Source organism: Mercenaria mercenaria, unplaced genomic scaffold (genome assembly GCF_021730395.1).
Source record: "Mercenaria mercenaria strain notata unplaced genomic scaffold, MADL_Memer_1 contig_2866, whole genome shotgun sequence".
In the NCBI taxonomy this organism is placed as follows: domain Eukaryota; kingdom Metazoa; phylum Mollusca; class Bivalvia; order Venerida; family Veneridae; genus Mercenaria; species Mercenaria mercenaria.
In genome coordinates, this window is record NW_026460952.1 from 20,883 (window position 1) to 44,238 (window position 23,356).

At 33.9% G+C, this 23,356-nt stretch overlaps 1 long non-coding RNA gene and 2 other non-coding genes across 3 annotated transcripts; all 3 read right to left on the reverse strand.

Moving 5' to 3' along the window:
• Positions 1-6,797: 6,797 nt before the first annotated feature.
• On the reverse strand, positions 6,798-6,870 carry Trnat-ugu (transfer RNA threonine (anticodon UGU)). The gene has a single exon. It is a non-coding gene; the product is annotated as a tRNA-Thr (tRNA).
• A 180-nt stretch (positions 6,871-7,050) lies between these two features.
• Positions 7,051-7,123, reverse strand: Trnat-ugu (transfer RNA threonine (anticodon UGU)). Its single transcript has one exon. It is a non-coding gene; the product is annotated as a tRNA-Thr (tRNA).
• A 12,778-nt stretch (positions 7,124-19,901) lies between these two features.
• On the reverse strand, positions 19,902-21,626 carry LOC128552516 (uncharacterized). The gene is made up of 3 exons (XR_008369100.1): positions 21,488-21,626; positions 20,617-20,713; positions 19,902-20,101 (listed from the first exon to the last, which is right to left on the reverse strand). It is a non-coding gene; the product is annotated as an uncharacterized LOC128552516 (long non-coding RNA).
• Between the last annotated feature and the right edge of the window lie 1,730 nt (positions 21,627-23,356).

Here is a 23,356-nt window from a genome sequence, read left to right on the forward strand (position 1 = left end):
TTTAAGACTTTAGCTGAAATGTACTATTGTTATCGTACATTATCCTACTACTATGCATTTATCAGGCCGATATCTACCTGCCGTGAAAATTTGGGGTTTCTTCAGTCAACAGAGTTTTATATCGTCAATACAACTGACTGACTACTTTTTCAAGTGTATGGGCTATAGGCAGTGTAAACTGGACCAAGAGTTCGAAGCTCAGACATTTCATCATTTTACGAGGACAGCCATTGTAAAATAATAAAAAAAGGTTGACTCTATCCAAGTACACCTCAACACGGAATGGTACGGTGGCGGGTTTTAAAGTCTGCGTGAATCGACCTTGACTTTGTGTATTTTTGCGTTCATTCATGTTTAGTTTGAAATTTTCTCAAATAACCAGATTGAAGCAATCGTTTATTGTAATTATTGAATCTAAATCATTCATGGTGGAAGGAATTTTATTTACCTCACATTGTCTTGTACGGAAATGGAGTAAATTTAAGGTATAAACTGTGGGCATTTGAATTAATCTCAGGCGTGGTTTTCGACTGTATTTTATCTGAGTCAAAACCGCTCTGCTTCTTTTGTACGTGATTGCCCGTTAGAACCGATAATTTATAATACACAAAACTTCAGAAGGCAAAGTATGAGGTACAAAATGATGTTTTATTGTATGAAAGCATATATAACTGGACCAAACAGTCAAGGGCGTAGGAATTTACAAGTGAATAAAGCCTCGGGGAGGATAAACCTTTCTCCTACTCGGTGGATCAACTTAAGTTAAGAAAGACAGTAACCTAATATCCAATAAAGACGTTAAAGTAGGACACGAATAAACTCCATTTCTATAGAAATTTTTGAAAGCTCGTATATTTTATATATACGGGAAATAAACATATATGAGCCCTGCCATCAATAAAGTGGTCAACAATCACATTTTCACTTTTTATCGGATTCAAAAACTGCACTCTTTTATGAAACATTTTAGACCAGTTTTATTATTTTATGGCACTGATTAAATTTGCAACAATTTATATACCTATGTTAGGAACAGGAAAAACAATCAAACCAGGAAAAATAATTAGACTCAGTATTTTCTTTTGCAAGAATTTACGTGTGTGTCCGACCAGACTTCCTCAGACCATTTAAAATAAAGACAGATTTACAAATTAGATGTATGAAATGAACTTCTTACCGTTTACTTGCTTTGCGTAGAAATACAAAAAAGGTACTTTATCTATATTCTCATTTTAACATTGTACTGCTCTCAAAACAACATCTTCCGAAGCGCAGATAGTTTACTTTATGTTGTTTAGATATTGATCGTTACATATATTAAATGAAAGTAATGTCACTCTTCATTATCAGGCAGAGGACAGGTCTCATCTTTCGCTGGTTGTCGTACGTACGGTCCAATGGACCTATACAAATGCGCCTGCCTTTCAATTGAAAGACCACCCGCAGTTAACACTTCTGGCAGGTGGTTTGCAACAAACACGGTACTCTGGTCTCGGATAATGGAAAAGGATCTTTCTTCACCATCGGGTGTTTTCTTCACAAACACCATCCTTGGTATATTGTACACAACTCTGGAATAATTAGAAAACAGTTTCTTATACACTGTGACAACACAGAAACTCACCATGCATTGTAAATTTTCATCATTATAAATTACAGCTTATAAAATGCCAGATCTATATACCTGAAATGTTGATATGATGAAATTTCGGTAAGTGCTTTGAAATATTGGTTACAGAATGTCTTCCAGTCATACCATATCCAATTCGGGTACAACACAGCTTCATTTACGGTTGATGACTTATTGACTTTTTCTGATAAGTCACGTAATGCGTCAGCATCATGCCGTCTATAAAACAAATGGAACATCAAAAATGACAGTTTCAAAATACAAATCTGGAACGACACATTTAAAATGTAGCTGCATACATATGATACACATGTCTAATATTTTTTTTTACAGAGTTTTTACAAAAAATTCCCACAACTACTTTTTAGACTGCGTCCAAGAAAAATTTCATATACATTTGTAAACCGGCCTGTAATGATGATAATAGAGATCAGATCCGCATGGAAATACACTGTACCACGTATAGATATGAAATAATTATGGGACAGTCTGTTTTTGATTAAATTTTGCGCACAATCACCTTCCAAAAGGTTGGTACTGATTTATATGCGTTTTTGATACAATACTTACCAGTTAAGTTTCTTAAAATTTGCAAACCCAGCGTCTCTCAGGCATCTGCTGTGACCAGAGATCTGCATGTGCAGCTCGATTTCCTTGTGCAACCCTGTCATAACGCGCCATAAAAGATACGCTAACACGTATCTATTTTTATTTTGCCCTAGGAAAAAAGAGTTTGCATTAAAGGGACTGGCATCAAGATCGTTCGACATTTTTTATATATCTAGAAATTAATGCTTCATTTTTTAACAATGCTTTAACACTGCGAGAAAAGTGTTAGTATACGGGAGTGTACGGAATTCCGTATATTACCCATATACGGGAAGAAATACGGGAAAACTCATATACGGGCGTGTACGGGGCTTGTATATTTAAAAGTCCGTATACTAATAAAATACGGATTTCCGTATACTATGAAATACGGAGTTCTTAGTATATTATACCCCGTATATTATTGAAATACGGGAATTTCTAAAAAGGGTTATTCTGATCGTATACAACACCGTATATTTCCTGTATATGTCTGGTGTACGGGATTACATAAATCAGTATATTACGAAATTACTGGACGTATATTTCCCGTATATTTTTCATATACAATTCCGTATATTTCCCGTATATTCTGGAAATACGGGATTTAAATAATGTGTATATTTTGAAAATACGGGACGTATATTTCGTATACAACTCCGTATTTTCTCCGTATATACCAGAAATACAGGATTTAAATAATTTGTATATTTCGAAAATACGGGACTTATATTTCCCGTATATTCTTTGTATACAACTCCGAATATTTCCCGTATATGCCGGAAATACGGGACTTAAATAATTTATATATTTCGAAAATACGGGATGCAATCAATATATGTAGTGAAAATTATATTCTCCGGCCATTACAAACGTCAAACGTTTTGCATGTTTTCGAACGTGTACATGTATGCAGAATGAATGCCAATATTGAAAGAAAGAAATGTTTAATACTTATATATCATGAACTGAAAAAAGCATTCACGGACCAAAACAGGTATAAAATCAAAGACATCAACGAATCCATCATTTCATCTTGCGCGTTTCCGATTTATTTTATCATTTAATCTAAATATCCGATTGAGAAACAAAAAACAAGATTAATTAATTCATCCCTATTTATTTGTAGTGATAAATACATCCGTGGATCATCTCCATTGTAAAAATCAATTCAAATATAAATTAACTCTTTCTTCTGCACATTTCAAACGCTTTTGCATATATGCAAATATTTATAGAAAAAACAAGATCTAATCCATTTCTGTTTTGTATTGAAAAAGTACATAAGACATGTATTGTTACTTTACTTATATATGAATGAAATCGATTCTAATATTTTTACAGACGCAAAATAATCGATATAATGTGTCTGTATCCAAAGATTCGAACAAACGCCCTTCGTTCAATTTAGTACAGTATCGTCTGCTACCGTCCGAGTAGGTCGTTTTTGTGATTTTGTTGGGTTTAACGTTGCACCGACACACTGATAGGTCCTTTAGCAAATTACCAGCTTTGTTGGTGGAGGAATACCCCACAGGTGCCCCCACGTGCATTATTTCATCACGAGCGAGCACCTGGATAGAACTACCGAGCTTCACGTCTTCCTCAAATGAAGAATTCAACACCCTTAGTGAGGTTCGAACCCACATCGGTGAGGGGCAATTGGTTTGAAGTCATCGATCTAAACCGCTCGGCCACAGAGACCCCATCCGGGTAGGTCGGAACCAACATGTAGATAGCATAGCATTTTGGTTATAAAAAAGAAACAACTCATAATTAAGCGTAGTCATTTAGTTTAATTTAATTCAAAGAGTTATAAATATGTATTTTATACCTTTTTGTTCAATTTCAACTGTTACTTAATTATAAATTATTAAGAGAAATATATTTTCATATCCGTTGACATTTGTTTCAAAGTAATTCCGCAGATGTTCTATGTATAGTACGGTGGCATAGCGAGGACATACGAAGGAAATATTTTTTTCACGAGCGCAGGTGTTAGCTACCACGTGCGAATGTGGTAATTTACACGTGCGCGGGTAGTACCTATCACGTGCGCAAGAGACAGCTATCAAGTTCGCAATTTATACTACCATGTGCGCATGTGATAGCTGACCAATGAGAACGCGTGAAAGATCTGCAATTTTTCTAAATGGATGTTGATTATAAGAAAGTGTCAAGTAGTTACCTGTATTTTATGAAGTAAGTGTTTCTTGTTTTTGAAAAAAATGCTGATATCTCGATAAGTGTCACTGGTCAGTTATCACGTTCTCACGTGTTAGCTAACAACTGCGAACGTGTTAGCTAAAATTGTTATCACGTGCGCACGTGTTTATCCACACATTCGCACGTTGTAGCTAACATGTGCGAATGTGGTGCGCACGTGATAAATAAAATATTTCCTATGTCCCCTCTATGCCACCGTAATATACACTGTTCCAAGACTATTTTATTTCTCGTGGGTGTAGTATCCTTTAGTATTGACCTAGCACTCATGAATATTTCGTTTATTTCCGAAAATTTATTTTCAATGTCCAAACATAGATAGCGATATAAATATTACATATATAATTCTTAGTTGATATTATACTGTTGCATGTGCAGGTATCTGAGCGGACAAAGCGTTTAGCTGAAAAAAATGAGGGTAGTGGATTCCTGTTTTGACCATACCTTTTCCCCCAAATTTTATTTGCGAACTTTCCGCTTATTTGTCAAACGTATCATGATATTATGGTCCATTTATTAAAAGTTATCATATTCAACCATTGTAAAAAAGTGGACTTTTAAAAATAAAGACAAATTACCTGTCACAAGCGTACAAGGAAATGAATACTTTAAAAGAAAATAATTAAAAAATAAAACTTAAATATAAAAATAAAAAAATAAAACAGGTAGCGATATCATTACATTACTTTACTTTGAAGAAATGATTACCGTGGAAACCGGGGGAATCGATAACTAATAGCTTTAGTCGATATAATTTTATCAGATGTATTAACAGGCGGACGGTATACTAAACGATGTACTTTAATGAAGTTTAAATTAATATAAATGTGAAATGCGGAACAAGTCGAATATGTATACAATACTTTATTTATTGTCAAATAAAAGTAATTTTTAGTAATATGAATATGGTATCTAGCATATTTTGAGAGCGTTACATATTATACATCGAGCACAAACATTTACTTTCAGGACCATGCATGTACAAAAATAAGTAATTGCTCAGCTAAGTCTGTTATTTTAAATATGCGCCACCGACCGATTTTCAACGAACCGTTATGAAATTTTCACAAATTAAAGTTGACGATATTTCCGATTGACTGGTATTTTCAGTTCTTTGTAATTCTCCATTTTGCAGCTGTAAATCTTCAAATATTACCACAAACGTCTTTTTTGTTTTCATCAGGGCGCAAAATGATGTATTTTACAGGTTTTCTAAGTAGCGTTTCTATTTAAAACAAAAATACGGCAAATGTTCTTTATTTTCAAGGCTGTGTTAAAATTATCTCTCCAATGATATATAATTTGTCAAGTTTAATTAGACGTCACATTGAAGGCAAACGATTTATGAACGCAAAACACGTAAAACTCACGTCGAGTTTCTCCCAAAATTTTGCGTAAAGACGCCTGTATTTAAGAAACTACCCGATAGTTTTTGAACAGTTTTGAAAAAGCGTACATAATTTCAATTGCTATCGATTCCAGAAATAAAAAAAGAAGAAAAATGGGGAGGGGGTGGGGGTTCACCGTTTTAGGTTTCGTTCTATTTACTATTTCCCCCATCCCCCCTCCCCCCAGTGAAATAATGATACCTTTGTTTCCGTGAAATTTGGCCAGGATCTTTACTGTTCGCTATTCATTCAGAATATACAACTCTATTTACAAGTCCATTACGATAACTTATTACTGTTAATTCTAAGGCTGGGTAATAGTTTGTACTGATTCCTCCGTCTGTCATGAGATATATGACATAAGTGTAAAATTCATAAAAACTAAATCCCCGAGAGAAAGAAAAAAAGACTATATAAAGACAGAAGAAAGTGATATGTATATATTACAACACAAAAACAATAAAAATACCTATGAATTATAGTATATGCAATCTTGGGACTAAAATAAAAAATAACACAAATTTTAAACGAATGATTAAAAATGTACTAAAATAAGCATTAAAGGCACTGGCCTCCAGATCGTCCGACAAGAATAAAAATATATTTTTTCCTGATATTTTATTTTATATTTCAGTTAGGTTAATCTATGAAATTTGGATAATTTTAAATCTCAATTAACAGTAAGTTTTCTATGTTTATACTTTAATACAACACACTACTGAATTAAAAGCCGAGATTCATTATAGTGTTTATTTTAACATGAAGAGATGAGAGGTTTATGATAAATATTTTACTTGTCTACAATAAATCTTAGCGAGAATATAATACTGACCGCGAGATTGGAAATTCTGGAAACTCTTCAGATTGTTCACCAAAAAATTAATACATTTAGTGGTAAATATATTGTTCAGAACTTGTTCAGTCACAAAGTTTAGAGAGATGTGTCACAGGGTGAGAAAAATGTGCAGTCAGTCCGGGGCTCGAACCCGGGACCCCTCGCTTACAGGGCGAGTGCTCTACCGACTGAGCTAACCGGCTGCCTGACACATCTTCTCCCCTAACGTGACCAAGTCCGTACCGTGACATACACCACCACAAATTGGAAATTCGTCCTCGAATTCCGGAGGTACATAATATTGCAAGCGTTGTTAGACTGACCAAGCAAGCATGCCACGGTCCCATGTTGGGCGCCAAATGTCACAGGGTGAGAAAAATGTGCAGTCAGTCCGGGGCTCGAACCCGGGACCCCTCGCTTACAGGGCGAGTGCTCTACCGACTGAGCTAACCGGCTGCCTGACACATCTTCTCCCCTAACGTGACCAAGTCCGTACCGTGACAGATGTTTGAAATTAAATAAAAAAGCTTAACAACGCGACTGTTACTTTCATATATTTTATCAAAGCTGTACAAAAGAATTATTGTGCATTTTGAATAAGTTCTAACAATATAAGAAAACCAAGGAGGATTGCGTAATGGCGGACAGGTTATAAAACACTAATTTAGCATAATAACGGCGGGCAGGTTATGGGACACTGTAGCGAGCGCCTTTAAACTATATCATGTAAGTGAATATATCCATGTTATCATTCAAAAATAACAACATGTATAGAAAAATTTGACTTCTTTGTTGGATGAATCCTCCTTGTTTTAGGAGCTATGGTATGTTTGAGGTTACATCAAAACCTTTCAAAACATGTTTAAAAATTTAAAAAAAATCTGATTTGCAAACGTAGGCAGGACTTTTTCAAAACTTTCAATCTTGCATAGAATATTTGTTCCTGACTAAATTGTATTTACCGGTATTGTCTTTTGAAAATTGATAGTGTATATCCTTGTTGATAATTATGTAGAAAAAAACATGTGTTGCCTCGGCAACATAGATTTTACTTTTTCTTTATTTGTTTGGTTTAACGTCGCATCGACACTATTATATGTCAGATGGCAACTATCCAGCTTTGATGGTGGAGGAAGACACCAGGTGCTCCTCCGTGCACTATTTCATCACGAGCGGGCACATTGGTAGAACCACCGGCCTTCCGTCCTTCCGTAAGCCAGCTGGATGGCTGATTTTACTTCATTATATTATGTAAGTGTTATGTAGGTGAATATATCCATATGTAATCATTACATCAATAAGATACTAAAAGCTATTTGTTTGTAAAAAATATCTTTATCTAATAGATAAAAGTATTCTTAAACATATTATATTAATCTGAATAGTCAGACAATTGTAAAAAATGACTAAAATCTTACTTTTACGGAAAATGGTGCATATGTTCCATGATAATTTTAATTCGATTTTGAATTATTATAAATACATCTTTTAAATACCTTATCATAAATACATCTGTGGCGGCTGTAAAAAGTCTCTCCGCACTTGGTTTCAGTGTTTATATATTTTTCTGGTCCTTTGGGATCATTGAGTTCATTCAACATATGTATAATAGAGTTCCGCTTAAGCCGGTGCTAGGGGGCGTGAGAGGTGTTGCATATTTCATTACCAATCATGAACAGACTCAACCAAACCGAGTCTGCTATTTTTTCCTTGGTTGCATTCTTTGCTTCCAAATAATTTTTATACATATTTTATTATTATTTATATATTATATTTGTTTTAAAAACTGTTATTTAAGCGAATGTGACCCATCGGGTTTCGTGCATTAATGTTTAACTTACTAGTTACGAGTTGTTTCTCATATACTGAATTAGCTTCCGCATTTTCTACCTTAATGATTATGTTTCTATCATTTCGTTGTAATTACAAAATTTATTACATTTTTTTTTCTTTCTTTCTTTTTCTTTTTTGTTAATTGTTGAAATAAGAATGTGAAATAGGTCTAGTTTTAACACATTGAAATTATCAAATATATGTTTCACTGAGAAGAAACTATAAAATGGGTACATTAAGACAAAACAGAACACTTTGATTGCTTTACTTGTAGAATCAAAACAACTTACATCATGAATACCATATCGTAAATGGCTATACCACTCGTGAAACTATTTCACTTGGTTTTCACTCGTGAAAGATATTTCAACGTTACGCTAAAACAAAAATATATCATCTACGTCTGCAATGTTTTATTTGGATTTTTTACTGCATTGATCTTACGGTAGCCCTGTATTATTTTGATCAAAATGAAGTGTGTGTGTGAAGACAATCACACGAACTTTAAAAATAACAACAGGAGTCTCTTCATTGGATAATATTTTTGAAACCGATCGTAGTATAGTAGAAAACAATAGTCATTAGCACCATTATACTACTCCGACCGCGTTCCAGACTAATACGAAAAAAGTATTTCGTTTTGTTCTGTTTTATATATTTATTTGATATGTTAATAGTATCGTTCATATGTAGGTTTACATCACAACATGTTTAGATAGTTTGAATATATTGATGAAAGCTATATGTATAAATAAACATTTGCACTATTTCATTATGCCTTTATTGATTTTTGTACGATAACAATTGTACCTTTCTGTTAAAGTCTTAAAGTTAATTATCGTAACTGTTTAATTCAGAAAGAAAAAAATGGAGCTTGTAACAAATAAACACAAGTACTCTTCAAAAGTAAAAATTGCATTACACATTCGGCTATTTCTCGTTATCAAAATACGATAAAACCTAATAGGGATGATTTTGAACTTTTCAATCTCCACTCTGACTTCTGGGATTGTTCGTAAGTTAGCAATCGAAATTGAATATCCCTTTTCATCATTTTGTTTTAATTTACGACATTGTTTTGATAGCTACGATAGACTAATTGAACAGAGTTATCAAACTTGTTTTCTATTTTGATTAAAGATACATGCATTGCCTTTGATTTTCTTCCTTTGATATGGCTCGTATATTTGATCAATCAGTCAGATAAATGATTTGAATTCCCCTAGTAACGAGGTTAACAGAAGTTTATCAGATAAAAAGTGTATTGCTAGATGCTATATTTTTCCTCGTTTTTGCTTATTGGACAAGGAATGAAAATGATTTATAATCGCACGAAAAACTTTTAAAAATTATTTATAATGAAATCAATTCATACGTTACAGGATACTTGGAATGAGTACGGTTGCGAATGAAGATAACGACCCGATAATATCCAACTGTAACGAAGGTCGTCCTAACCACATCTTCAACAAAAAACGGAGAAAATAACAAACAAACAGAAACTTAAACACGGTACGCAAGCAAAATCTTTCCGAATCAGTTAATATAATCGTCTTCATCATTTTTACATAAAAACGTATATATTAATTAAAAAATACAAATGTGTTAATAAATTAACTGATCGTTTTCCTGCTGGGAATAGGACTAAATGTTTGTTAGGCAATATAACTAATGCTACTCCATAGTTATTGACATATACATTTATTGTGAAAAACATTTCACATATTCAAAAATGTAATATATTTCCTTGGCGATTATTTTTCAAGCGAAAAGAAGAACACCGACTTTTGCTAGAAAGTTCCACTTAACCGTTCGTTCGTGGTGTCAACAAGCTTTTGCAATAACTAAGTGGTTCATGGGGCAACCACTTAAAAAAAACAACAAAACAGTTCTTTTAAAATCTGAAAACAATGGCGATAATTTACGAATTCAATACGATTGAAGCGATTCATTGACTGATAACTGTCTTTTTTCTGATGGATATGTATATAGACTGTATGTATACAGTATAGTAACAAAAAACAAAGTCCCATAACTATGCAGAATATTTATCTAAAAGGACGTAACATGCACCATGCACAACTAGGGTTGGTACTGATCACTTGTGTGAAGTTTCATTAAATTGTGTGCAAGGCTTCGGAAGATTAGGCACGCACAAGATTGCATATGCAGACTGTATGTACATAGTATGTTAACAAGAAACAAAGTCCCATAACTCTGCAATTTTTGTCGTTGAAAGAACCTAACATGCCCCATGCACAACTACTGTTGTTACTGATCACTTGTGTGAAGTTTCATTAAATTGTGTCGAGCAGATGAGGATAGATGGTGCGCACAAGATTGTGTCTATGTATATAGTATAGTTACAAAAAACAAAGTCCCGTAACTCTGCAATTTTTTTTTCTGAAAGAACCTAACATGCCCCATGCACAACTACTGTTGTTACTGATCACTTGTGTGAAGTTTCATTAAATTGTGTCAAGGGGATGAGGAGAGATGGTGCACACACGATTGTGTCTATGTATATAGTATAGTAACAAAAAACAAAGTCCCGTAACTCTGCAAAAAATTTTTTCTGAAAGAACCTAACATGCCCCATACAAAACTACTGTTGTTACTGATCACTTGTGTGAAGTTTCATTAAATTGTGTCAAGGGGATGAGGAGAGATGGTGCGCACAAGATTGTGTCTACGGACGGACAGACAGACAGACGGACAGACAGACAGACAGACAACCTGAAACCAGTATAACCACCCCCCCCCCCTTTACAACTTTGTTGTCGGTACAAAGAGCAACAAAAAACACTTTCTATTACAGACCAACCACATGCATTTCGTTGTCATTTTTATATTTTTGAAGAAAATGAACATTTGCCTTCGGTGTTCATTGTTCGTAGTCGTTAATATTGTAAAATGAGATACATAAATGAAATTATAACTCAAATAGATAAAAATGTTTTTATTTTAAGAACTTTCCCATGTCCTAGATTATGTGTCTTTTACCATTTCCATATCAAAATAGAGAAAAGTGGAAAATTCACAGGTCGCTCAACACGACACACACACACACACAAAAAAAAAAAAAAAAAAAAAAAAACCGAAAATATTGCAGGCTCGGTTTGATTGAGCTTGTTCATGGACGGTAGTGAAAATGCATGCTACCGTCTATGCCCTCTAGCCCCGGACTGAGCAGAACTCAACATTTACACATACTAAAAGTACAAAAAGCAATTTTGAGACATCCTCAGATGTATTTAAACGGCGGTGAACATGGAACCTTCAAGGACACACGTGTTGAGGCGTGTAATTCGATGAAGAGCGGCATTTGGTCCCCAGATAAAGTAAAGCGTTTGCCCCAAACGAGAAAACAATGGGCAGAACTAAACAAACTGAAATTTAGGAAGGTGATCTGAGGTTATGAAGCCTGCGTATCACAGGAACTGTCAAAAGACACACTTAAAAAGCAGGCACCATATACAAGGGGTGATAATACAATACTAATATTAAGTCCGTCTAAGTCCTTCCATTATCCGTGTTTCGAGATGTTAATGTACACATTTAAATACATACTTGAATAAGAAGTTGTTATATCAACACTACGTTTTATTATAAGTAGCAAAACACTGCGAGCTGATACAAGTAGTAATATCAAACACTACGTTCTATTACAAATAGTTATATTTGAATCTTCCCTTCAAATTCACATAGCTCTGTTCAAAACGTTCTAAATTGGTGTGTATCATTTAGGGTGTGAGTTTATATGTTTTTGCAACTATTCTACAAGACATACAAAAGCTAACATATGTGAAAATGTCATTTATTTTTCCAAATGACGAATAACTAAATAGGCTTTATAATCCTTCTAAATTGACTAGATCAGCAATTACAGCAAAATTATTTACCATTCAAATATTGTTAATCGGTTGCTAAAAACATAGGTGGGTTACATAATCCGCCACAAGCAAAAATAATTGCGTACCCACCCGAACACCACGAATGATAAAACCAGAATTGCAATGACAAATATGTAACATGTTAAAATGTTTACATGAGATTTGACAAATTATACAAAGATAAACGAAAAACATAAAATTGAGAACATGTCAATTTATCTAAACACATAAGAAAGACATTGTGAGCAGCCTTATGCTGAACTGACGAAATAAGCATGTATAATATATGTTAAAGACAATAAATGGATACAAATAAACTGAATTAGCAGCCTTATGCTGAACTATAAAGTAACCATGTATAGTTTATGTTGAGCAATTGTACAGATGAACTGAAAAAGCAAATATGCAGTGTTCAAAACAAACAATAGTAAGTCTATGCAAGCAGCCTTATACTTGCCTACCATATCAAAGTAATGCTAAATGGTCAGATACATATACATCCGAATACTCGTCGTATTACAGATATTGTACAAATAGAAAGACATGTGTTAGAAAGCAGACTTTATGCTGACCTTTCAACTACTAGTACAAGAAATGTTTGCGTCAAATAATAATTTACAACACATATTCTTATACAAAATAGTCCTAAACAAACAGCCTTATGCTGAACTTGCATGACATTTACATAGTATTGTGTATATTCATTGTAAACTATACCAGTCTGTATTTGACCAAGTAAACAGTCATTTCACAAACAATTAACCTTACGGTAACTTTAACTGCGGCAAGCATATATAGTTTTGCAAAGCATTGGATTTCCAGGGACCCATTTTTTTGTATAGTATCATCGGAAAACTCCAACACCGCTGCATGGGTTGCTGCCCCAATACGAAAGGAATGTGACTTGTAACGAGTTGTATCGAAACCAAGAAATAAAATTACATTTTTGAGATGTAGATTGGAAAATGAATACGAAACGGCTTGACCATGAGGTAACTGGAATAAAAGCCCCTCAGATTGTGATGTATGTGACAAATACAGTCGAACAGCATTTACAGGACAAACAACAGGACACACTATTGGATCACGTGTGTGACTGGCACGAAGAATGTAGCCGCGCCCTTGCTTTGTTTATATTACCGCATTGTAATTGCTAAACCAAGGGTGCGATCACTAGAATCAATAAGTTGCACATTATTGTAATTATTGTACTACAGTTGACCAATAAGTAGACGATTGAAATCATATTTCGCCAATAGGTAACAACACGTTTAAAGCCAGAATGCACATTGTAAAAAAGTAACTCTTGGCAGAAAATTATTTATTGTCATAAGCGCCATAACAATGTTCTGAAGCAATGCGTAAGTAATTTGCAGACGCGTATCTGGCTGAACATTATAAGCAGATAAGTTACTAGCACCTTTGAGGAACTGCTTCACAAAGAAAGAATGAGTAAAATCCGAATAACCAAAAAGCTTGTTTATGTAAGATAATGCGGATACTTGTGAAACTATTGTACTGACTCGGTAATGTGCCGTGAATAAAAAAGCAAGAAAATTAACTAATAGTATGTCCGTAACAGGCAATTTGACTACAATGTTATTTGCATTACCGAAAGCTACGTAAATGTTCCAATAACTTAAGTAAATGCTCTTGGTTCTGTCACTAAGTGCTTTTGATAAGATTCGTTGTGAATCAAAATTTTAATCGACAGCAAGTGATCTGTGACGCTGAGTGGTGTGCGACACAGAAATGGCGCCTCCAGGAATGCTTTCTGAAATTCAAAACGGGACAAATGGTCAGCAACCCTGTTAGCGTTACCACAGACATGTCTAGCACGAAACAATATATTGCCATGGACATTTAACAAGTGCCGTCATGATTGGGTCCTTAGAAGTGAGTTTATTTATTACACATACTGTAGGTTATCAGAGTAAAATATGATTTTGTGATTTGCCATTTTGTGTCCCCAAAGTTCGAGAGCAATGGCAATTGGAAAGAACTCTAATAAGTTAATATTAAAAGGCTGAAAATGTGGTGGCCATTTCTCAGCAACCCATTCGGATCCAAAAACTGCAGCAAAACCTATAATTGATGATGCGCCTGTAAATAAATTTAAAGACTCAGACGATATCCAACTATCGTTAAGAAACATACACCACCCATTGAATGACTGCATAAATGAGTGCCATATTGACAGATCAGCACGAGCCGCAGAGTTCAATCTAATATAAAAATGTGGGCATGCAACGTCCACTGTTAAATCGTATAAACGGCGTAAAAATGTGCGACCCGGTACAACACAGACAGTGGCAAATTTCAATAGCCCTAATAAAGACTGAAGTTCCTTTAGCATGACTTTTCCGACATTTGAACTGATTTAGTTTACTGCGATTTGTTGTGACCTTGTCCTCAGGTAAACGGATGATCATAGCCTGAGAATCGACCTCAATACAGTAAATGGTGATACATGTGGTAGCATTAACATTTTTTTTCTGTGTTTATAGGAATATTTATGTATTTGCATACTTTCAAAAACAAGTCTAAACTGGCCTGACATTGATTAGTATAAAGTAAACTAACAAAGAAAAAATCATCTAAAATATGACTCATAATAGCTTGATCGTTTGTTTCCATTATACACTGTAATGCAGCACTAAATCTACGAAACAATTGACAAGATATACTGAACGTGGCTCGCTACTTTCCGCACGAATTTTGCACCATCTCAGATTGTGATGATTTCTGGCATAACTGAACGATAATGCATCCCCTTTCAAATAATGCATTTTTAAAATAAAAGTCTGATATAGTTTTGACGTCGAAGCGCCCCCTAGCGGCAACAATAAATTTGCGTCTTTTTAGCGTTGAACGCTAATGATTTTGACATTTTTTTCCGATTCCATTGGTAAAACGTTCATTTCACACTACAGACATTATATTTTACCACTGAATATATTTCTAAATGAATTTTAATAAATTAAAGCAATTATTCGGTGCAGCCGACCACAAAAACATATTCTGACGTTCGAAAATTTTGCCTCGTCTGTAAGATAAAATAGCGAAAAAAGCATGTTTTTAAACGGTGAATATTTTTCATATTTCAACATTTTGTGCAACATTTATAAACAAAATGAGTAATAGAAAAATTATGGGGGTCATCGCGTAAGATATTTCGCTATTCCATTATCGAACAAAACATGCCGTTGTAAATTAACGCCGAGAATCAAACGTCAAAACTGGAGCAGTTGATTTACGTTGTTTATCTTGAATCATTTATAGATATCCATGTATTGTTAATGTAAACAAGCAGCTTTAGTAGAACATAAATGATACTCACTAACTAACTGTATGTTATTACTTTTTCACAAAAACGGATAATCAGAACTGAGAACAGAACAGAGCATTTTATTTAGGATTTAAACTTTACAGTTTCTTATCCATTAACATAATCATTAACACAAATACGAGGTATTTTAATATATGTGACAGAGCATGAGATTTTGGGTCCAAATGCAAGTTTGGTCAAAAATTGGGTTTTGGGCTAATCTGACAGACTGACCCGTTCTTAGTAAAAATCTTCAATTTGACAACAAAAATCAGTCGTTGTCATGGAGATATTACCACTTTTCGGACACCATGTTTTTGTCTAACTGTATCAAAATTGAGGCAGTATATCTTAATAATGACACCATATTTAAATAATATCAAGATAAAATACATGATAAAATAACAAAAGCAACATGCAATTAATGGAATGCATTTCTTTTTGTCTCTTTCTTTCATGTAGTATAAAAATATTTATGTTCTAAAATCGTTTCTATAGCAACACTGTTGTTTAACCTCTTTTTTAACAGTTTTTTGATGAATCTGGCAATAAATTACATAGAATGTGAAATAAGTACACAATTAACTTTTTCTAGTGTGCTAACCGTTTACAGACAACTGTTTTATGACATTCTTTTGAACAAGATACAGAATTTATTTGATATCAAATTAGACAACATCCCAAAAACTAGGACATTAATCTTATTATTATAGACACTTTATTTATTAAACAGTAAGAAAGAATATCAGGCAAGAAAATATAATTATTAGACTGTTATTATCAACTGTGAGTTTGCTAAAATTTCAAAAGACTTAGATTACTGATCAGTGAATCATTACCATGGCAACGAAGTGGTATTTTCTTACAAAAATACTAACATTGCCATGGCAACAATGTGGTATTTTCTTACAAAAATACTAACATTTTTGGCAATTTCTTTGTAATAAATTGAATATTGGAAGTGTTTTTCCATATATTTACATCAAAAGCTGTCTGTTTTCTTATTTAAAAGTAAGAGAGTAGACATCATTCCATGAAAATTAATGTAATATGGTTTGAGAAATACATAATTTTCAGATACACCTCTCTCAGTTACAACTATTGCCATTTTAAGGCAGGCTTGTGTAATAACATAGTGCTTTGTTGATGCAATTATTACATATGAAAATATATTCACTAACATAATACAGCTTAACATATATAACATATAAACAAGAAAGATGTTGTTTACATATGATGATATCCAAAATAATTTAAAAGTTAAATTAATGTTACCATGGCAACAATACACTATTTTCTTAAAATAGTAGTTTTTTGTAAATTTTCCAGAAAGAATCAGAACATTCATTTAGCATCTGTTCAGTATACATTTGTTTTACACCACAAATGGTCAATTATGATCATTTATAAAAAACAAACATCATTTTATGTAATATAACTTGTCTTTCAGAACTACATATTTTCCTGATATGCCAACCTGCATTACAGCTCTGCCATTTTATGACAGATTTGTGTTATGACATGTTTTGTTGATGGTTACACATAAAAGACATTTTCTTGCAGAACATAGTCTAATTAGCAGAATATAAAGAAGACAAGTAGTGGAGGACATGACTCTAGACACATTTTTTGTTCTTTGTCTATATAAAGCCGCCATCTTGGATTGGGAGGAGTCAATTTTCGGGATGGGGCTCATTTGAACGAAATGACGTCACCGCCACTTTAGTTTTATGTAGAAAAAAATGCTTGAGAAGAAACTCAGGTAAGGAGCTATATATAAAGTATTTTCTATAAAAAAGTTGTATTAACCAGACATCCTTATTTTACAAAGATGACTCTCTTTTGAAAGGTCAGCTATCTTTTATATTCAGCTTTGAACTTTTAAGTGTACTATAGGAGGAGTATACAAGTCGTAGACTTCAGAAGAATCAAGATCGGCGTTATAACTAAAAGAATGTGTAGAATTGAAACAACGCTTTAACTAGAGCTTCCCATGTTAGATATTGAGCCGACATCTAACCTCTCTCTCACCTAAAACGCGTACATCAAGGACTCAGTACTACAGATCGAGAGGTGGCATGGCACTAGTTAGCGTTGCTTCAGTTCATTATCGTCACTGAAGAGCTGACTTTCCTAGTACAAGCTAGCCGTGACACTCAAATTCTTGTACTAAGCTGGTCTTAACAACATCCTAGTTTCAGCTCCAGCCACTTTTATACAATATGGTTTTTAAAATAAATATGATATCAAATATGAAATGTAATAAAAGATATTAACTTGTTCTATCAGTTAAAAGCTACGTGATCTCTTTTGCATCTTACCGTCAAATGACAGTCATTAATTATAGTCTGAATACTTTCAGAGCATAAAATATTTTGACAGGCTTAAATCGTACACCGTGCTATAGCGTACAAATATGATGATTTTACATAGCGCGATTTATGAGCGCATTGATATAATGATTGTAATTTCTTTAATAAACCTGATACGACAGAAATACCTAATTTAATCGTCCGTGGTGTGCACTCTACCAGATTTTTTAACCGAATGATATTTACTTGTAGAACTCTAGTATAGTATATAACACATCACTACCATCAGCCAATCAGAATGCAGTATTTTGACAAGCGGTAACACGTTTCCAATACACCCGTATCAATATATATTGATTTTAAACAGCGCGTTAACGCTTTATGCATAATTATAGAAATGATAACAGCAAAATATCATTAATTTACCTGATACGAAAACGAAAACAGAAATACCTAATTTAATCGTTCATACAACATTAACCGTTATGTGCACTGTACCAGATTCTTTAACCGAATGATATTTACCTGCAGAACTCGAGTATAGTATATAACACTTTACTACCTGCAGCCAATCAGGAAGCAGAATTTTGACAAGCGATAGCACGGATCGATTTTGTTTTCCAAGTTAACCCTTTAAAGTCGTCACAATGGCTGGAGTGTATTTATTTAAGAGCTGATACGTAAACAATAGCCTATTCAATTATTAAAGTTAAACCCTTTAAACACTGATGGCAAACAGGACACTGATGCATTTGTTAAACTAATGTAAGTATCTTTTATCAAAAATACGTTGCTTTATTCTGTTTGCCATTTTTACGCTTTCTTGGGGCAGAGTAGAAGGAAGAGGAAGAGGAGGAGGTGGAGGAGTAGGAGGAGGTGGAGGAGAAGGAGTGGAGGAGGAGGAGGAGGAGGAGGAGGAGTGGAGGAGGAGGAGGAGGAGAAAGAGGAGGAGGTGGAGGAGTGGAGGAGGAGAAGGGGAGAAGGAGGAGGTGGAGGAGGAGGAGGAGGAGTGGAGGAGGAGGAGGAGGAGAAAGAGGAGGAGGTGGAGGAGTGGAGGAGGAGAGGAGGAGGTGGAAGAGGAGGAGGAGTGGAGGAGGAGGAGGAGGAGGGGTGGAGGAGGAGGAGGAGGAGGAGGAGTGGAGGAGGAGTTACCCCGTCTCTATAGGTAAATGTTCCCTATATATTCTATATAAACCGCCATTTTGTTTTTGGTGGAGTCAATTTTTGAAATCACTAGGTCGTGAACGGTATATTTACGTATCTAGCAGACGATGACCTAACAATAGGGTATTATATAACGTTATTCCTTTTATTGTCAACCTATGTTAATATTTCATTGTTTTATCTGTCTAGAAGGACGATTTAGGGTCAAATTTGACATTCAGGGTTTTTGACATTTTTGGAAAAGTCGAAAGGTAAACATTACGAAAATGCATACTCGGATCGGAAATGACGTCCTCAAAATTGAAAGTCGTCGTAGATGCATATTGTTGGTACCGTTGGAAAGGTCTCGTCGAGCACGTTCAGAAAATATATACTTTTATATATCTTTCTAGTACGGTTCTTGAGATATTGGGATTTAAAGCGAAATCATTCATGCGTTACAACCAGGGTTTTCTCTTTCGTTATTGTAGGGAACCTAGGCATGTAGGGTATCTAACGAAAGGTCTCGATGAGAACTATTCGATGACCACGTCTATTCTAGTCTAAAGTCACTCACGCGTAAAATCCACTTTGGACTCCGAGGGTGAGTTCAAACCTTATCAAGGAGGATACCCCGATAAAAGTCTCGTCAGGCACATTCAGAAAATATATACTTTTATATACACAGTTGACTAAGTTTTACTTTTTCTTGAAACACATTTGTAATTTGAACTAGAATTTTTAACTTTTTCAGGTCATGAGGGCAGAAAACATGACATTATTTGTGCAATATGGAGTTATTTGCTCATATCAGTATTTGTGACATGCACTCTATTCCACAGGCATGATTTCAGCTGGATGATCAGTAGAACATATTAATTCCTTCTGTTTCATTCCCATTTACATATTCATAGTTCTTTCATCTCTGCAAAACAAAAAATCATCAACATTAGAACTTCATTTTAATAAGATAAGTATAAGGTTACAGAATATAAGACTGTAAAGCATCTTTTTAAGCTTAAGAGAGTCTTTTTGTTAAAAGCTGACTGAAAGCAGATTTGATAAGTAAAAAACTCATCCAAGAATCTTACAGTATTCATGCAGAAAAAGTAGCTTTTCAAGAATACATAAACTAGCTAAGATTCCTACAGACTAGACATACAATTCATGCAATCAAACTTAATGTAAACACAAATACTGTAAAAAATATTTTGAAAATATGAAAAAATACACACATGATATATTCAATTATTGTATGTCATTACTTATTCACTTCTTAATATATTACACATATTTGTTGAATGGGTCTATAATCAAAATCATTTCTCTTAAAATGTTATTAATGAAATAGATCATTTATGTTTATGCTACTTTAATGTCTTTATCTTTCTTAGAATAGCAGTATAGTAAGTGTAAAAATGTATGAAGAAATTTACAAACCCCCATAAAATCCAGCTTGTTGTGTATAGACCTTCCTGGAAAATCATTTCACTGTTTAAGGTCATTGCATCAAGCCAAACAATCCTCAGTGGTTGATCTGTAAAATGAAAAAAAATACTGAAAAAGGCTGAAATGTGAGATAAAAATGCCCTGGGCAGTTAGCTCAGTACTTATTTAGCATAAAAAAGAGTAATAGGCTTGAATTCCTGGCAAGGCTTTCAAAACAGAATGTATCTAAAGTTTATTTATTTTACTAAGTGGTTTTTAGTCACTTGCCAAGAACAGTACAAAATGGTGAGGAATCCAGAAATAATGGCCAAGTGAACATTATGCAAATTTAACATGAAAAGCTTTGGAAAAAACTGTCTCTTTCCAAGTAAAAACAATATTTATGCCTTGTAGAAGTTTTATGTATGGACTAATTTGACATTACATGTAAGAAATTAGTGGTTGAAGCTGACAATAGATGTGTTTCAACTATTCTTAATCAGTCACTTTCATGGCATGGCTATATTTATAAAATGATCAGGGCTTTAACTTTAATATGTAACTAAACATTATGACTGACTGTTGTAATTTTGTCTGGCACCAGAGTCACAAGGTCTTCTTGTAATTGTCTTGCATACAGATTCTACTGAGTAAGAGTCAAAACCGATTTAAAAAAAAGTTGAATTCATGGCAGATTCAGTAAATAAAATATAGTCTACAATATATTGACACTTGTAAATAAAATGTGAACTGCGCTAAATCTACCTCGAATCTGCCATTAGTGTCAAATCCGGGCTATTTTTGGAAAAGATATTGGACAAAACTGTCGATATGAACTCAAAAAATATTTTTAACACTACATATCGCTTAAATACTTACTTACCTTGAGATTCGCTAACTGTCATTCTTTATACAATCGAAATAAATCATCAAATAATTGTTTTTGGTAGTTTCATTTTCTCCGCGACCTTCGATGTTTACAAATGGCGTGTCGATTCAAAGGGCGATAAATTATCAATCATTTAAATTTTTTAAAGAAACGGAATTGCAAAACACGGACATGTTTATAAATGTCACTTCATTTTTTTCTTGTGGCAAGGTAGAGTATTATTGAAAACAAGAAATGCATTAATTGCCGCGAACACGTGGTAACGTCCACCATTTTTTTTGTGACGTAACTTTAATCGATGTTTTCTCAAATGACGTAACGCCGAATTTGGACCCAAAATGTCATGGTGCGTCACATATAGTAAATTATATAGGATGATGATATATATACAAAATGCATCTAGACTTTTATATGGAAATTCTCACTTACTACATTTGTATATTTCATAAACAATATTTATGCATACTAACGCTTTTTCAACATTTGTTCACACATTGTAAAATCTCTTGCTCTTATTACGAATTTAAACATACTAGGTCTTCTTATATAATATTGCGGAAAAAGAGTCTTTCTTATATATTTATACTTAAAATCATATGATACATTATCCTATTGACTCTCCCGGGCCTCTTCAAATTACTAAACAACAATTTTGCTGCTTTCTCGTGAGCAGACACTAACTGTCGAAAAAAAACCAACTTTTAGGCCTTCACAACCCGACCTGCCATGAATAGTTTTTAAGTGTTCAATAGAAATACCTGGGCCTGATATTGTTTTTTACTTTTGTTCTTGTCATAACTTTTTTTTTTTTTATTATTCTTCAAACTTTTCAACCGTTTTCAATAGGGCATTTAAAGCGTATACATCACTGTATGTGTTGTGTGCATTGTACTCAGTACCTAAAATATCTTTAACAAGATTTACGTGTTCGTATCCCGTGCCTTACTTTTTGAAATAAAGTAAGTGTATCAGCAAATCCTTCGACAGTTGGAAGTTCTACTCCATAGAGTTTACAAGAATCCGTAATGATTTGTTTAATCAAGTAATAACATTATGTGCAGCTAAAATTAATTTTCCGAATGATTAAAAAAAAAACGAAAAAAAAACCTTGAATGTTTATTAAAAACTGATATGGTATCCGTTTATAATACACATCCAGAGTTATGGAACATATTTTTCCGTGTATTATTATATTTGTAATATTTGTAATTGCCTTTGATATGAAACCATTTGACGGATAGTTGTAAGTATCAAAAGTCTTCCCAGATCTGCTGTCATAGCGGCTAGCTGAATGATATTTGCACCGACTCCTGAAAATAATACTATACAGTTACTGACTTATGCTGAGGTCAATATGTGTTTTACGGCCCTGTAAAAGTGACATATGCAGGTCCGTAAAAACACATTTTGACCGAAACATAAGTCTATAATTGGTATATTGTATGGCCTTCTCAAATGAACTCATTTGACTGGCCCATATTCCATACATAAAAGAAAAAGTGATTTCACTAGAGTCATTATCACTTTTGCGGGTTAATATCGCTTTTTGCGGACCCGCGCTTGCACCCCGTTCGACCAATCAAATGTTATAATTCATATTTGTCCACAAAAAGTAGTTGTTTTGTTCTTGGCGGCGAACTTAATTTTTGGGAGAAAGTTTAGTGACCGATGTTAACTTTCTAAAACCAATTAAGTTTACTTCAACCGTGTTATAATACGAGTTATGCCAGTTGATCATGATATCTGTATACTAGTCAAAGACTTTGGAAATAACAGTTAGAATATAAACGTTCTTAAAAAAGTGTAGCTGGTCCGATCAGGGTACGGAATCAAGAACATTGCCATGGTTTATACATGTATTCG